The following is a 16,943-nucleotide window of genomic DNA, read 5'->3' as shown; positions in this document are numbered from 1 at the left end:
AACTACTTTCTCTAAGTTGCAACGCCTCTAGTTTTAGTATTTCCAAGGCTTTGTGAACCAAACATTAGGAAAATGAATTACGATTATGTACATTACAGATCATAACCTTGTCAGCCCGTCTTTTCTCATATGACTTCACTCAAATATTATCACCTCTTGGATTTTTTTGATAGGACCGTGCATGGTTCATCTTTGTACCACTAAGTCACAAAGTCTTATACCCTTTAAAGTCACATAATTTGCTTTTGTTTTACCAGAAACAACACAAACTCACCAGACCTGATTACATATTACTCTTGGTTATATCTAAAAATTTTTTTAAATTAATCCCACCGCTAAAGGATGAAAATATGACAGCTGGATACATCAGAATTTCATCCAACAAATTTTTATGAGTGCCTAGCAGGCATCAATCATGATCTAACTCATTTGCTGAGTTGGCTCGATAGCACAAAATGTGACTTGTGTAATTAACATATTCATAGAACGGTAGCTGCAATTCCGTATGTTCAGTTTTAATAAAAGTAAAATATCTTAAAATTACCAATAATAAGTCGAAATAGAGTATAGCACTCAGTGCCTTTCTCCCAGGGCAGATTTCATTCTTTCTAACATAAAGCTATAATGCCTATGCACGAGGTAAAACTTTGGAAGTTTTACTAATTAAGAAGCAAGTGTACTTATATGATGTTGGTCTGAGATGAACAGATATCCACCAACACTACTTCAGTATCACACTTTCTTTACCAAAATGTCATCTGATTGCTCTCTTGGGTTTAGACTAACAGCTAATTAATAACCCACACTAGCTATTTGCAACTCCACTCCATCCCCAGCTCCCTACTCCTACAATTAATATCCTCAAAATCCATCAATCAACAGAGAGTTTATCTCCACCAGGTGGCTTGAACAGTGTATTCACTTTTAGTTACATTTACATTGTAGTCGCATACAGTTTTAGTCTACTGCTCAGACTGTCCTATTGATGTTTTCATCCTGCCACACTCACTATCACATACACCAATACTGCCCTTCAGCAGCCTTAAGGAAACACACATTGCTCCTGATGCTTCACAATCCCTTCATAACCTGTCTCTCTATCATCGCTAGAAACTATACACAGATGTTCCCTCATGGAAAGATTAGTTATAACCATGGGGGAAATTTACATACAAACATTTCTCTCCTTTTTTATATCTTAAGGCATGGAGGAGTCTTTGTGTGTGTTTTTAAATTCATTTTCCCCCAAAATCTTCCTTAGTGGCGCATTAATAATTAATAAACATAATAAAATTCCTTGTTGATAAAGTTTAATTCCCAAAAGTAAAGGTTAACATAACCATGAAAACTAGTATCTATTAAAACTTTTAAAATACCAACTGCTTTTGCTTTTTTACACCAAATGACAAGGAGACCACATTTTTCAAAAAGTTTATTCTCTCCCAACAACTTCCCTAGGGGCACATTTAGTAAGCAATGCACATAATGACATCCCTTGTTGACGAATTTCAATTTCCTTAAGTAATTAGCTGTCTACCATTTTTCCATTTAAATACATAATTTAATTTACAGAAGCCTAGAAAGTAAAATTGTTTCAAATTATTTCCTTATAAAACTAGTCATTATAAGCCTTGTTAATTATCCTAAATACCATGTACAACATGCCAGTTGTACAACAGAGCCTCATTCAGCTTAAGTTGCATTACTGGGGTTTTAATTTCACAAACCAAAGAGTTAACGTTCAATTTTTGTATTTTAAACAATTCCTGGGTAAAGGTGTTTAGGTGGGGAACTCATAAAAATTGAAGGGGAAAAAAACAGAGTCAAGCCATTGGTAAATGTCATCATAACAAAAATACCAAAACTTCCTATGTAAGAGCCCAGAGGTTACTAGCACTTTGAGCACAGGAGCCACTGTCCTCATCTTTGTCCCTACCAAAGTAATGTTCTCACTTTATGATACAGATTCTATCAATTTCTCTATAGCTAAAAATGTATTACAAATTACATGATGAAGAAAAAAAAGTAAGGCTTCTAAAAACATGGTAGGACTCCCCTGGTGACGCAGTGGTTAAGAATCCACCTGCCAATGCAGGGGACACGGGTTCGAGCCCTGGTCCGGGAAGATCTCACATGCCACGGAGCAACTAAGCCCATACGCCACAACTACTAAGCCTGAGCTCTAGAGCCCGCGAACCACAACTACTGAGCCCGCACTCCACAACTACTGAAGCCCGTGTGCCTAGAGCCTGTGCTCCACAACGAGAAGCCACCACAATGAGAAGCACGCACACCACAACGAAGAGTAGCCCCCGCTTGATGCAGCTAGAGAAAGCCCGCCTGCAGCAACGAAGACCCAACACAGCCAAAAATAAATTTTAAAATAAATAAATAAAAAATAAAACATGGTATTTTTGAAGAGGTAAGAATGAATGTTTAAAGACAGTCATTACCCAATTGTTTATATAACCAAAAATTATAAAAATAAATCAATTGGAGAGCTAAAGGCGAAACTGGGGAAAAAAATTTTAAGCTGTATATTGCCTTAAATGTTAAATATGGACATTAAGAGAAACTTTATATTATTTTAGCAAGTCAATAGTACACAAGTGTTGAAATCATTTAATGTGATTTCTACTTCAAAACAGATTAAATAAGATATAGTTCTCAAATTCTGTAAGAAAAAGCTCTCCATAATACATACTAGGGAAGTGGTATTGAGGAACACAGGCTGTAAACTTATCAAGCTTTTTTTTTTTTTGGCTGTGCTGCCCGACCAGGGATTGAACCTGTGCCCCTTGCAGTGGAAGCACAGGAGTCCTAACCACTGGACTGCCAGAGAATTCCCCTTATCAAGCATTTTTGTTGTTGTTATTCATAACTATTACACCAAAGGAAATTCTTTGGGGCCTGTACCATTCATAGGACATTAGTAGGAAGGCTGCAGTGAAGCACAGTAGTTAAGAGTGCTGCCTCTAGTACCCAACTGTTGGGGTTTGAATACTGGCTTTTCCCCTGGCATATGTTAACTGACAACTGGAAAAGTCAACAAAGGTTAGCTGACATTATTAGTACAGTTGAGAAAAAGATGTCTTTGCACTAAAGATGGAAAAATGTTAAAAATATTTTAAGAGAAGAATTGTATTTAAGCAGAAATTATTTTAAGTAATCAAAACATTTTGGAGCTAGTTTTATTTTTCATCCTAAGCCAGATAGTTCTTTAAATCTAACTACTGCCAGTTTTCTTTTCATTCTTTCCAACCTTATTATGGTTAATTTTGAGGCTTACCTAAAATTTAAATTTTCAAATCTTTGTAACTTAAAAGTTAATTATCCAGTTTGTGATCAAGACTCATCCACTTTTATTTCTTCCTACTGACCTGCTCTACTATCTCCTGCTTATTAGTACTCCCTCCACCAGAGGGCAGACAAAAGAAAGATGAAGTCGTGAAACACAAAGCTGATAACCTGTTAGCTTCCAGAAAACCTGGAGCAGTGTCACCAAAAAACAGCACCGATGTTATGGGATTCTCTGAGACAGTCTTCTCCAATTGCCATAGTGTTAAATAAAATACAGCCAGAAAGTTGGCAAATATTAATTCATGCATTTATTCGTTCATTCAACAAATATCTGAATTCCAACCACATGCCTGGCACATTCCAGGCTCCAGGGATTCAGCAGTAAACAAAAAGTTTCCCGTGGTCATGGAGCTTTATTCTATATTTGTCTAGGAGAAGATTACAAAGCTCGTGAATAAATAACAATTTCAAGTACAGAAAAGTACTACGCAGGGGGGAAAAAAACCTGCAAGAAGTTAGAGGGTGACCAGGAAGGCTATTTTTAAATAAATTAATCTAAGTAAAGACCTGAATGAAATGAGGAAATGAGCCATGCCTTAAATGGAGAAGAGCATTCCAGGTACAAGAAATAGTATTGATAAATGCAAAGGCCCTGAGGCAGAAACTAACCTGGCAAACTGAATCAACAGGAGAGAGTAGAGTAAGGCTGGAGGGGAGTAAGCAAAGCAGAAGATATAACAGAGGTGGGTAAGAGCCCAAACATGTGATCATGTAGGCCTCCTGACCATAATAAAAACTTCAGTTTTCATCTAACAGTAATGTGTTCTGATGACTGGGAGATATAATCTGATTTGATTGATACCTTTTAAAGTTCATGCTGGCTGCTAGGCAACACAGACACCGAAAGCTGAAAGACCAGTTAGGCACTATTACAGTAGTCTGGACCAGGAAAGATGGTGGTTTGACACAAGGGTAGTGGCAGTGGAGGTGATGAAAAACAGACAAATTTGGAATAATTCTTAAGTTAGAGGCCATAATACTTGCCAATGGAGGAACAGATATAGGATGAGTCAATCAGGATAACTCTTAGGAGTTTTAGACTGAACAACTGGGTGGATAGTGATACCATTTACTGAGTTGGAAAAGAATAAGAAGCCACAGCCAGTGAGGCAGGATGAAAATCAGAGTTAGTGTCCCATAAGTCAAGGGAAAAAATGCTTCAGTAAGGAAGGAGTTATCTATCACTTGTGTCAAACGTGGCTGAGAGATCTAACTTGGCAAGACTGACATCCCTGGTGACCTTGAATGGTTCTGTGGCATAGGAAGGATAAAGTCTCTGGAGTAGGTTCAGAAGAAGAGGGAGAGGAGGCGTTGAGAAGCAGATACAGCCTACATGGAATCTTTCCAAGATTTTTGGACACTAAGTAGCTTTATTACTTTTTGAAGTTTTAACTTTCCATGTTTTTGGAATTTCAAACTTAAAGTTCAAAATTTTAATATAGTGAATACTCTTATTCCCTTCACCTAGATTCACCGGTTGTTAACATTTGCCACATTTGCTTTATTGCTCTCTCTATATGTAATAATTATTATTGCTTATCCATTTGAGAGTAAATTGAAGATATTTTGACCCTTTACTCCTAAATAATTCACTGTGTATCTTCTAAGAACAAGGGCATTTTCCTACATAACTACAGTACAATTATCAAATTCAGGAAATTTAACATATGTTAAATTTGATACAATATTATTTAATATTCAGTACATATTCAAGTTTAATATTTAATATTCAGTACATATTCAAGTTTTGCCAACATCTCCATAATGTTCTTAGAGTAACTGGATTTCCCAAAACCCAAGATCCAATCCAGGATTATGCATTGCATTTAACTGACAGGTCTCCTGAACTTCCTTTAATCTGGAACAGTTCCTTTGCCTTTCTTTGTCTTTCATGACATTAACATGTTGGAAGAGTACAAGTCAGTTACTTGGTAGAACAATCCTCAGTTAAGGTCCCTCAACTGTTTCCTTGTGATTAGATTTTGGTTACACATTTCAGAAATACCACAGAAAAGTAATGACATCCCTATTTCAAGCATGTCAAAAGGAACATTTTTTTTCTAACATCTTTATTGGAGTATAATTGCTTTACAATGGTGTGTTAGTTTCTGCTTTATAACAGAGTGAATCAGCTATACATATACATATATCCTCATATCTCTTCCCTCTTGTGTCTCCCTCCCACCCTCCCTATCCCACCCCTCTAGGTGGTCATAAAGCACCGACTGATCTCCCTGTGCCATGCGACTGCTTCCCACCAGCTATCTATTTTACATTTGGTAGTGTATATATATCCATGCCACTTTCTCACTTCGTCCCAGCTCACCCTTCCCCCTCCCCGTGTCCTCAAGTCCATTCTCTACGTCTGAGTCTTTATTCCTGTCCTGCCCCTAGGTTCTTCAGAACCATTTTTTTTTCTTTTTTAGAATCCATATATATGTGTTAGCATATGGCATTTGTTTTTCTCTTTCTGACTTACTTCACTCTGTATGACAGACCCTAGGTCCACCTACCTCACTACAAATAACTCAGTTTTGTTCCTTTTTATGGCTGAGTAATATTCCATTGTATATATGTACCACATCTTCTTTATCCATTCATCTGTTGATGGACACTTAGGTTGCTTCCATGTCCTGGCTATTGTAAATAGAGCTGCAGTGAATATTGTGGTGCGTGACTCTTTTTGAATTATGGTTTTCTCAGGGTATATACCCAGGAGTGGAATTGCTGGGTCGTATGGTAGTTCTATTTTTAGTTTTTAAAGGAACCTCCATACTGTTCTCCATAGTAGCTGTATCAATGTACATTCCCACCAACAGGGCAAGAGGGTTAAAAGGAACATGTTTATCCCACTACTGGTGATGTTAATTTTGATCACTTGACTGAAGTGGTATCTGCCAGATTTCTCCACTGTGAAGTTACTGTCTTCCCCTTGGTTGTTAATCTCCAGAGAGATCACTGGAAACAGTAGTAATACCCTTTTCCTCATCAACCTTTCTCTATTAGTAACACTTGCCTGAATCAGTATTATCATGATGGTTGCAAACTAGTGACTTTTCTAACTCTATTGTTCCTTCTACAGTTTTTATTGGTGGTCTACCAGGAACAGTTTTTCCCTTTTTCTTATTTTATTTATTTATTATGGACTTGTGGATTCTGTTTTCATTCAACGGGTTACACTACTATTATTATTCATTTTGATGCTCAAATTTTCCCAGATTTGTCTGTTCAAGCTAGTTCCTACATCCCTTTGACATGCCCCCATTATTTTTTTGAACCCGTCCTTATTTTGTGTTCTAGTCTCATCTTATACTTTCCCTTCCCCAGCTCTCGAATCAGCTATTTAGGTCTGTGCACTGGTTGTGCTCACTGCTACTAGGGTGTCATTACTTCTAGCCCTTTCATCAGACAGAGCTAGGAATTATATGCATGTCTGTATGAATGTAGGTATATATATATTTTAATTATTATTATTTTTTTGCAGTACGCGGGCCTCTCACCGTTGTGGCCTCTCCCGCTGCGGAGCACAGGCTCCAGACACGCAGGCTCAGCGGCCATGGCTCACGGGCCCAGCCGCTCCGCGGCATGTGGGATCCTCCCGGACCGGGGCACGAACCCACGTCCCCTGCATCGGCAGGAGGACCCCCAACCACTGTGCCACCAGGGAAGCCCAATGTAGGTATATTTTAATCATGAGTTCATATGTATAACTCTAATTCCAATCCAACACTATAGAGGTCTTCATTGCCTTCTTCTGTTTCATATTTTTTATTTCCCTTCTCCCACAGTGAAAACCCTAGCTCTCAAAATAGCAATGAATTTACTCATTTGCTCAATCCTACAAAACACACAAAATAGTTTCAGAACTGCTATATCTCTACACTATAGATAACAGCCTACTACACATGGTTCAAGGTTTTTTGTTTTTGTTGTTGGCAGTCCTTTCACCTTTAGGTTAAAGGCATATAATCAAAGTCCTGTGTTAAAAACTTACTTGGATTCATTTTTTTGCTTCTGAGAGTTTACGTTATTCACTAAAATACAGTTAGTTCATCTGTTGCTGTTTGTATTCAATTTTGGAGGCTTTTTTCTCCCAACCCTGTTAATTTCATTCTTGAACATATAAAACATTACCAAGTTTCCAAAGCTCATAACTACACAAAAAGGTATAATCAGAGCAATGCCATTCCCTCCACCATCCCTTTTACTCAGTTCCTACCCACCCCCTACAGGTAGCTAGTTTCTGGTTACCTCTTCTCTATTTTTGTTCTATCAAAAGATTATGCTTTCTCAATGTGGAACAGAGAAATGGGACAGCATACTGGATCAAGAAAGAATTTTAAGATGGGAGACATAACAGAATGTTTGTATTATAATGTAAATGATTCCACAGAAACTGAAATTGAAGGTGGAGAAGGGATGGGATAACTGCATAAAGAAATATCTATCAAAATAACTTCTGGTTTAAATTTGAGGGATATCAAAAGGTTCCCATATTCCAAAATAGATGCCATCTTGTTTGTAACCTTCCAAATTAGTTATACCTATGGCTCTAGAGAACCCACATAAAATGGGGTTATTATTTTGGAAGGATAATTAAGCTATCACTACCTATTAATGTCAGTAGGAGAAATTCTGCCCTGGCAAGAGGGAGGTTTTGAACTTTGAGCTAGACATTTAAGCAGGAATAGAGAGGTGAGAAGAGAATGGGTGACATGAGGATCTGTGTAGTAACACAGATGGATAGTAACGATCGTGCTAGAAAATCAAACCCACATCTCTGGCACGTCTTGGAAAATTTACAAATATGCTATTGAGTAACTGAGGGTTATTCCTCATGTCCTGGCACTAAGTCAGTGTGGCACAGAGGGAAGAACATGAACTTTAGAGACAGAGCGGTCTGGCCTTAAATCCCAACTGAGTTACCTAACAGCTACATAACCACTGGCAAGTTACTTAACATCTCAGAGTCACAATTTTCTTACCTGTAGAACTGGATAATATCTCTTTTGCCAAGTTAACGTAGAATATAAACAGAATAATGTATAGAATTGCCCCTGGCCCAGAACATATGCTTAATAAGTAGTTCCTATAATAAATGCAGATTAACAAGGTAAAGAAATTACACAGTGTGTTTCAATAACATGCTTAAAAGAAATCAGTGAAATCACACCATCTCAGGCAGTATTTGGTAAGGGCAAAAAAAATGTCCAACACGTAGTTCCAATTCTCAATTTTCAAAATGTCCCAGAGTCTATTTTTAAAGTGTAAAAATATGTGCTGACATACTAAAGTGCCAATGATTTAAAAGAAACAATTCTGAGGAGATGTTGATCAAATGTTAAAAACTTCCAGTTAGGGACTTCCCTGGTGGTGCAGTGGTTAAGAATCCTCCTGCCAATGCAGGGGACACGGTTCGAGCCCTGGTCTGGGAAGATTCCACATGCTGCAGAGCAACTAAGCCTGTGCGTCACAACTACTGAGCCCGCGTGCTACAACTACTGAAGCCCGCACGCCTAGAGCCCATGCTCTGAAACAAGAGAAGCCACCACAACGAAGACCCAAAGCAGCCAAAAATTAATTAATTAATTAATTTTAAAAAACCAACTTCCAGTTATAAGATGAATAAGTTCTGGGGGCTTAATGTACAACATGGTGACTACAGTTAACAATACTGTATTGCATACTTGAAAGTTGCTAAAAGAATAATCTTAAATGTCACACACACACAAAGGTGATGGATGTATTAACTAACTTTAACTGTGGTAATCATTTTGTAATTTATATATCTATCAAATCATCACGTTGTACACCTTAAACTTACACAATGTTATGTGCCAATTATATCTCAATAAAACTGGAGAAAATAATAAAAGAAGCAATACCAACGACTCTGAATAATCTCCTAAGTAATGCCTATGGCTCACAAAGAGATGAACATAAATGTATCAAAAGGCATATTAACCTATTTTATAATTTTATAAATGTGTATACACAAGAGAATTAAGGACGTTCAATAAAGCAATGTTTTAAAAGTTTCTATTTCACTTTCAAATTGATCTACAAACCAAAATGCAACATGGAAAGTCTTAAAGTGATCTTTAACTAAATACTGAAATATACAATAAACTTTCAGAGCCTAGAATCAGTAATAACCCCAAAGCCCCACACTGAAGAGCCTTAAAATGCGCAATGGCAATAAGACACAAAGCATACAATTTTACCCGTCGTTTTCCTCGCCGACTAGAAATGACTTCTCTTTCATCTTAAATAAGCAGTGTGTGCTCTACCTCTGTTCTAGAAGACGCACTTAGAGGTCACAATCTCAGTATGCAATACCAAAACGATTAGAATTCATCAACAATTCAATGCCGAACGTCTTAAGAAAACTTTCCAGTAGGGTGCTAATCCACAGACCGAGCTATTTTGCTTGTGGAAGGAGAAAGATGCATCCACACCCTTTACTAAAAGAGAAAAGGAAGGAGTGGGAGAAAAGGAAAGAGAGAGAGAGATGCAAAATAACAAGACACTGCTTCTATAACCAAATGAAAGTCTGTTTTGAAACTTTGGGAAATTCTTCCTCTGCCGAAGAGCAATAAATATCAAAGTACAATACAAGGTAATCATTTGTGTTTTGAAAGCAGAAAAGAATGCGGAGAGAAAAGGAAAACATTTTATCATGTACTGAACTTACAAGTATTCAAAATCCTTAATTCCTTCCCCCCGCCAAATATTGGGCATCATCATACCCTTTACAAAATAAATTTAACACGAAACCACTGGACTCATTTTTAGCACTCGGTGGAGAACTTTTATCTCTCCCAGCGCTCACCACCCAATAACCCTTCTGGGGAGCCCTGAATAACCGCTATTCTCGGAACAAACGCACGCTCGCGTTCCAGTGCCCCGGAGGCGCCTCGGGGCGCGGAGAGAAACCTGGGGGTCTGGAGGCCAAGGACCATAGACCGCCCCTTCGCTGCCCAGAAAGTGCCCGAAGCGGCGGCCGAGCGGCTGGTCCCCGCACCGGAGCGGAGCGCCACCGAGGCGCGCCCGCCCCGTCCCTCCCGGGCAGGGTCCGCCTCCTGGAGTCCCCCGTCCCCGAGTCAGGAGGACCCCGCCGGCCGCGCCTCACGCCCCCTGAGGGAAGCCCGGGATGCCCCCGCGGGGCGCACCGAGAAGCCGCAGCTAGCGCGGCCGCCGCCTACCTGAAGGGAGCTTGGGCCCGTGTGGACTGGACGTGCGGAGGTCAGCTGGGCGCTCAGCAGCCCCCGGCGCGCGGAGCCGGCTTGCAGAGCGCAGAGTACCGCCGAGACCAGCACCGCCGAGATCCGCCGACCACACCCAGGCCCGCGCCTCCCAGCAGCCAACTCCGCTGCGCGCGGGGCCGGGGCGGGGACGTGGCTCGAGGCGCGAGGCGCGAGGCACGAGGCACGAGGCGCGCGAGCCCGCGGGGACGCGCCGTGGACGCGCGCAGACCCTGGAGCGTGCGCGGCCCGGGCGGGGGGCGAAAGCAGCTGGCGCGCAGCGGAGCGTCTGCTTCCTATTTTGTCTCTCGTTTCCTGCTAGAAGAAGAAAAACATTTATTCCCGGGCAGTTTCGTTTTCTTGGTTCGGCGCCTGGACGCTGGAGCACACTTCTGAGTAGCGCCCAAGTGGTGTGGCCGGTTTCCTTCCTGCCACCGCACAGGCCTCAGCTTGCTCGTGGGCAGGATAGAGGGGCTGATTTAGAAGACCTCAAAGTCCCGTTTAGGTTTAACATTCTGGAATTCTAAATGTAAGAGAGTAAACTGAAGCCCAGAGTCTTACAAAATTGCATTGCAATCCCAGCTCTACCGTCCCTAGTTGTATGACCGTGTACCATCTCAGGGCCTCAGTTTCATCATGGGCAAAATAGGGATACTGTACGTGCCTCAAAAAGGTGCGAAAATTTTAACTGCGTTAACAGTTGCACAGAACCTGCCTCTAAATAAATGATCAGTGCTTGGAAGTTATCGTTACTGTTGTCACTGATGAAACCGGGCCTTCCAGATAACCCTGTCAAGTTGCTCATCTCTGCATGAGTTAAACATCACACGCAACCGACTTTTTCTAGATTTCTAGGGGTGTTTCATGTTTAAAATGTCATAAAATGAATGCATCTACCCAATTTGCTTCCTCTGAAGTCAGTACCGCCCGGGAGCAATTTTCCTCTCCCCACCCCCATCTTTCTTCTGAGTTAATTCCAGTTTGACAGACTGTTGCTATAGCATTCCTGCTCTGACGTCAAACAATTTAAAGAAACAGCCCTGGGTAACGACAACTGCAGAGGAGTTCTTTGTGGAGTTTTTGTGCTGGAGAAACGTTTGAACAATATCTTAAGAGAACTTTAACACCTCCGCAGCCCTTCCATTTCTTCTTCAGCAGCGTCCCACCATCACCTGGAATAAATCTTTTAGTACCTTCATGATGAGCACACCCTGACTGCAGCTGTGGAGAAAATGTGACCGTTTTGTTTAAAAGCCAGACCATGACAAAAATGGAAACAGCTGTGGTGCTAGGGTGATGAAATTATAGGTGGTTTTTTCCCCAAAATTTTCATTTTCCTTAATGTGGGGTGCTTGTTTCCATTAAGAAGAAAGAGGAGAAATGCCAAATCTTCTACATATCAGTGTCTGAAAAGTTGATTGGGACCTGAATAGTTTACAGCTGTAACTATTTATGTTTTAATGATTAAATCCTGAGCTTTATCATTGTCATTTTTAGGAGGAAGCAAAGGGGAATTATTATTTAAGGAACTCCTATTACATACCAGGCTCCCTGCTTTCTTATATTGTACTTAACTCTCATACTAACTTTACAGTGTGCATTCTATCTCCATTTTACAGATAAAGAAACTGAGGCTCAGTGAGATTAAGTAATTTACATAGAATACACAGTGAGTGTCACAGCCTTACATGGAATCTAGATTGGACTGACTCCAAAGCCCACTTTCTTTTAGATTCTTTTTTGTCTTGTTCTTGTGTACTGGCACTTGTACAGGTCTTTGAGAGGTGGTTGGGTTAAGATTATTAGCTGAAAAACAAGTTGCTGGTATTTAGGAAAACCCAGTGGAAAGTACTGTGTTATTCTATTCCACAAAGGGTTAGGGGAAATATAAATCAACAGCTCCTAAACACAAAAACCTGAAACTAGTTTACAAGAATTTTACTGACCATTATTTGAAGACTTGAGAATAAATTACACAAAATGATCACTTCAACCTTCCTGAAAATTTGATGTGGACTAGAAGAATAAAGTCTAAGTACAAGAAAGGAAAGTTTATTATCCAAACTAGTTCACTTCCAAGAATATTATATTTCTGTTTTGCCACATCTGCTGCACATTTTTCTGGAAGGAACACTTACTTGTTAAAGGACAAGCCTGTGTTGTAAATCTGAAAGTAGAGCTGATGAAAAGAATTTCATTAGCAGGAATAATTTCCTAAAAGCACATTGATGTATCTAAGTGACCCAGCAATTAGTAATTTTTCAAATGATAGCATAATCCATGTAGAAAGAAAAAGAGAGAAGGAAAGAAAGAAAGAAAAAGAAAGAGAGGAAGGAAGAAAGGAGGGAGGGAAGGAAGAAAAAGAAAAGAAAGAGCAAGAAAGGAAGTGTTATTAATATTCTCGAAGCCCGTAGATTTGTGTAGACAATTGTAATGATGTATCCTGCCTGCTTCTAACGTTTAAATCCAGTGTTCATGTGTTTGGATGCCACTGGCTGATATTTAGATTTCTGACTCATTATGCCCATGTTGTCAAATCCTATTCTATTAAAAGAGGGTGGTGGGGCCTCTGCTAGAGAACCTTTGAAGACAAAATCCCTATCTGTTTCATCCTTGTGTTCTTTGTGGTGTTTAACAGAATACCTTGCACCTACTAATTACTCAGTGAGCAGATGAATGAATAAAGGTATCTGGCTACTTGTTTTACTCAAATAACCTTCATACCAACCACCCTCAGGCCCTACTCAGAATCATAGAAAGGAGAAGAGTGATCATTATTTTTCTGGGAGCTCAGTTGTAGTTGCTTCTGCAAGGTGTTTTGCTCTCTTATGACCAAGTTCAGAGAAGCTCTGCTCTCGGTCCTCTATTGGATAAATCTGAATCCTGTTCTCAGCAAGCTACCCTAAAATCCACAGTGCCATAGGTTCATAACCTCTGCTTTTAAATCATACCCCAGGGCTTCCCTGGTGGTGCAGTGATTAAGAACCGCCCGCCAATGCGGGGGACACAGGTTCGAGTCCTGGTCTGGGAAGATCCCACATGCCACGGAGCAACTAAGCCGGTGCACCACAACTACGGAGCCTGTGCTCTAGAGCCCGCAAGCCACAACTACTGAAGCCCGCGCGCCTGGAGCCCGTGCTCTGCAACAAGAGAAGCCACCGCAATGAGAAGCCCGCGCACCACAACGAAGAGAAGCCCCCACTCGCCACAACTAGAGAGAGCCCACGCGCAGCAACAAAGACCCAAAGCAGCCAAAAATAAATTAAAAAATAAAAAACTCATACCCTAGAAATAGTCTATTTTTTTTCTGAGCCTGCTTTGCTGTTAGACAACACCAAGTGCGTTATGAAGAACAGAACCGTCAAAGTGTACAGTATTCCAGTACTACCCTGTTGTATATGTTGTATACATTCCAATTCTATTGTATTCAGGATGAGACCAAATTACATACATGGAATATACTTTATAGAACTAAAGTAACAGGTTTTCTTCCAACTACAACAAAATAGTTCAAAAACATTAAACGGAAATTGTCTAATCGGATATGCAGCAGAGCTCCTCAAGGATGTGGGAAACAATTCCTTAGTAGACTCTAAGAAGTGAGTTTATGTGTTTCAGACATCCTTAATCCCAAGAAGTCATGTCCAAACACTTCCCTCTTGTTCATGCACATTGCATTTGATACAAGCTCTTTCTACAGCTTATATTTTGAGCCCGCCTTTGCTGTGTTCTTCTGACACTCCTAATACATATCAGTTATAGCTCTTGCACCTTTCTGCTCAGGTTCTCTAACGGCAATTTGGGTCTGTTGTCTACATGCACATCAGTGAGCTTAGGAGAGCACTGTGCTTGACTAATGATGTCTGTCTCAGGCATAGGAGGGGAATATATATTTGCTGCTCTAGGTCCTGTGGTTCATTTCTCTGGAATCTGTTATTGGGAAGGGACAGGCAAAGTGGAAAGAATACTAAACTGCACATCAGAAGACGTGATTTAGGGCTTTGGCTCTGGTACTAAATATCTGTGTGAGCAGATCACAACCTGCCTACATTCTGTCTTGTTCAATATATACAATTGGAGTGCTGGATCTTAACGGGATTGGCAAATAGCACTGATGCCATCCCTCGGTACTATGCCCAATGTATAACTTCACTAATCAGAAATGCACTCTTTCCCTCTAAGCCTCATTACCATCCCCCCAATTCTTCTGAATACAGGTATCCTACCCCCCACCCCGCGCTTCAGCAGTTCACTTTACACCACTTCACATTTATGAAGGACCTACATTAGAACCTGCTTTTACTAACTGAAAGAAATCTAAAGAGGATTTTGCTTTTATGGAAAAGCAAAAAGACCAAAAGCGAGAATAGCATTCAGCATTTGTTTTTTAACAGCCCTTATAGAGCCATCGCACACCCAGAGCAGCAAGGAGGGCAGCACTACCCAGCTCCTTCCCTGGGAAATGCACTCAGCATCTCAGCATCCAGCCGCCATATCTTTGAACTATGTCTGTGAGCATCTGGGCTTTATCTCGATATATTTTGTGCTTCCATTAGGAAGAGGGGTCCTAAGGTAATTACTTCTTCATGTTAGGCCATTTCAGCTTACAAATGGTTTCTTAGGAAGGTTCTACTTTTGGATAGCAGGGGAAACCTATACCACACACCAGGAAGGCATTCTGATCTATTGGTTTGATAAGTGAGTAAAAACATTGTTATTGGTTATCTATTGCTGTGTGCCAAGCCTCCCCCAAACTTAATGGATTAGCACAACAGCAATCGTTTATGTTGCTCACAATAACCTACTTAGGCAGGGCTTGGCTAACACACTCTGCTCTGCTCTGGGCCGTGTCAGCTAGCTTGATTCTACTTTTAAATGTCATATGGCTGGCAGGGTGGGGCTGGCTATTTGTTGGAAGACCAGCCAGGGCTGTGGACAGAGACCTCTGTTCCTCTTCACTTGACCTTTCCACGGGCTACTTGGAATTCCTCACACTACAGTGGCTGGGTTCTGAGAGCAAGTGTTTGAAGAGAACAGGGAGGAGGTGCATAGCATTTTCATCACTTAACTTGGGGAAGCACATACTATAGCTTCCAGCATCCTCTCTTGGTCTAGACAGTCAAAATTCAAGTCATAGGGACATAAACCTCTTGATGGAGGTGTAGCAAGGTTCTAGAAGAGCATGTAGGCTGACACCTATTTCTGCAGCCATTTTTGGAAATACGATCTGCCACAAGCATATTTGCTGACCCTGGGTTAATCTATGAGTCCGATGATCTAAGATTCTGTTTTTCCATTCCTTTTTCCCATTTAGCTTTGTTTTATTTATTTATGCTAATGTGCTCTAACAGATATTTCAAACAATGGAAAATATCTTGCTTTCCTTGCTAATTTGGTTTTTTTATTTTAATTTTTAAAATTATCATACTGTGAAATTGATCTTTTTCTTTTGGTGTATGGTTCTATGATTTTAAACACATGTACAGATTCATGTAACCATCACTACAATCAGGATACAGGACATTCCTATCATCCCCCCCAAATTTCTCATGCTATCTTATTATTATTATTATTATCTCACCTCCCTCCCTATGCCCTAGCAATCATTAATCTGTCCTCCATCCCTACAGCTTTGTCTTTTCGAGAATATTATACAAATGGAATCATACTATATGAAACGTTTTGAGACTGGCTTCTTTCACTCAACATAGTACCTTGTTCCTTCTTATCACTGAGTAGTATTCCATGTATGGAGGTACCACAATTTGTTTACCCATTCTCCCACTCAATGACATTTGGGATGTTTTCCAGTTTGGGGCAATTATGAACATAGTTTCTATAAACACTCATGTACAGGTTTTTATGTTAACGTATCTTTTCATTTTTCTAGGGCAGGTAACCGTGAGTGTTATATGGTTAGTGTATGTTTAACCTTATGAGAAACTGACAAATCATTTTCTGGAGTGGCTACTCCATTTTTCATTCTCACCAGCAATGTATGGGAGTTCCAGTTGCTCTGAGTCCTTGTCAGCACTTGATACTGTCAGTGTTTGTTAATTTTTGCCTTTCAAATAGATGTGTAGTGGTATCTCATAATGCTTTATTATTGTATCTTCTTCAGCATCACATATACATGTTATCTCCTGCCTTCCCCTACCCTGATCCAGTCTATGCATTTCTGTCAAATTAATTTTCCTAAAATACAATAGTGATTAGATTCACTTTTGGCTCAGAGAACCTGCAACAATTTCCAATTACTTGCTGAATTGAATATATCTGCCTTGCACTGGCTTTCAAGGCCTCACATAACCTGACTCCAACCTACATTTCCAGGTTCAT

General features: G+C 40.2%; 1 protein-coding gene across 1 annotated transcript in view; it reads right to left on the bottom strand.

The window, feature by feature from the left end:
* GNB4 (G protein subunit beta 4) overlaps positions 1-10,932 on the bottom strand; it is a 60,303-nt gene extending 49,371 nt beyond the window's left edge. The window contains exon 1 of the mRNA XM_022571703.2: positions 10,566-10,932. The gene's annotated coding sequence lies outside the window, so the exon portion shown is untranslated. The remainder of the gene's footprint in view (positions 1-10,565) is intronic.
* Positions 10,933-16,943: the final 6,011 nt, after the last annotated feature.

This window comes from Delphinapterus leucas, chromosome 4 (genome assembly GCF_059928025.1).
Source record: "Delphinapterus leucas isolate spDelLeu-1000000601 "Yukka" chromosome 4, BTC_Dleu_Yukka2, whole genome shotgun sequence".
NCBI classification, from domain to species: domain Eukaryota; kingdom Metazoa; phylum Chordata; class Mammalia; order Artiodactyla; family Monodontidae; genus Delphinapterus; species Delphinapterus leucas.
This window is presented reverse-complemented; position numbering and strand designations above follow the sequence as displayed.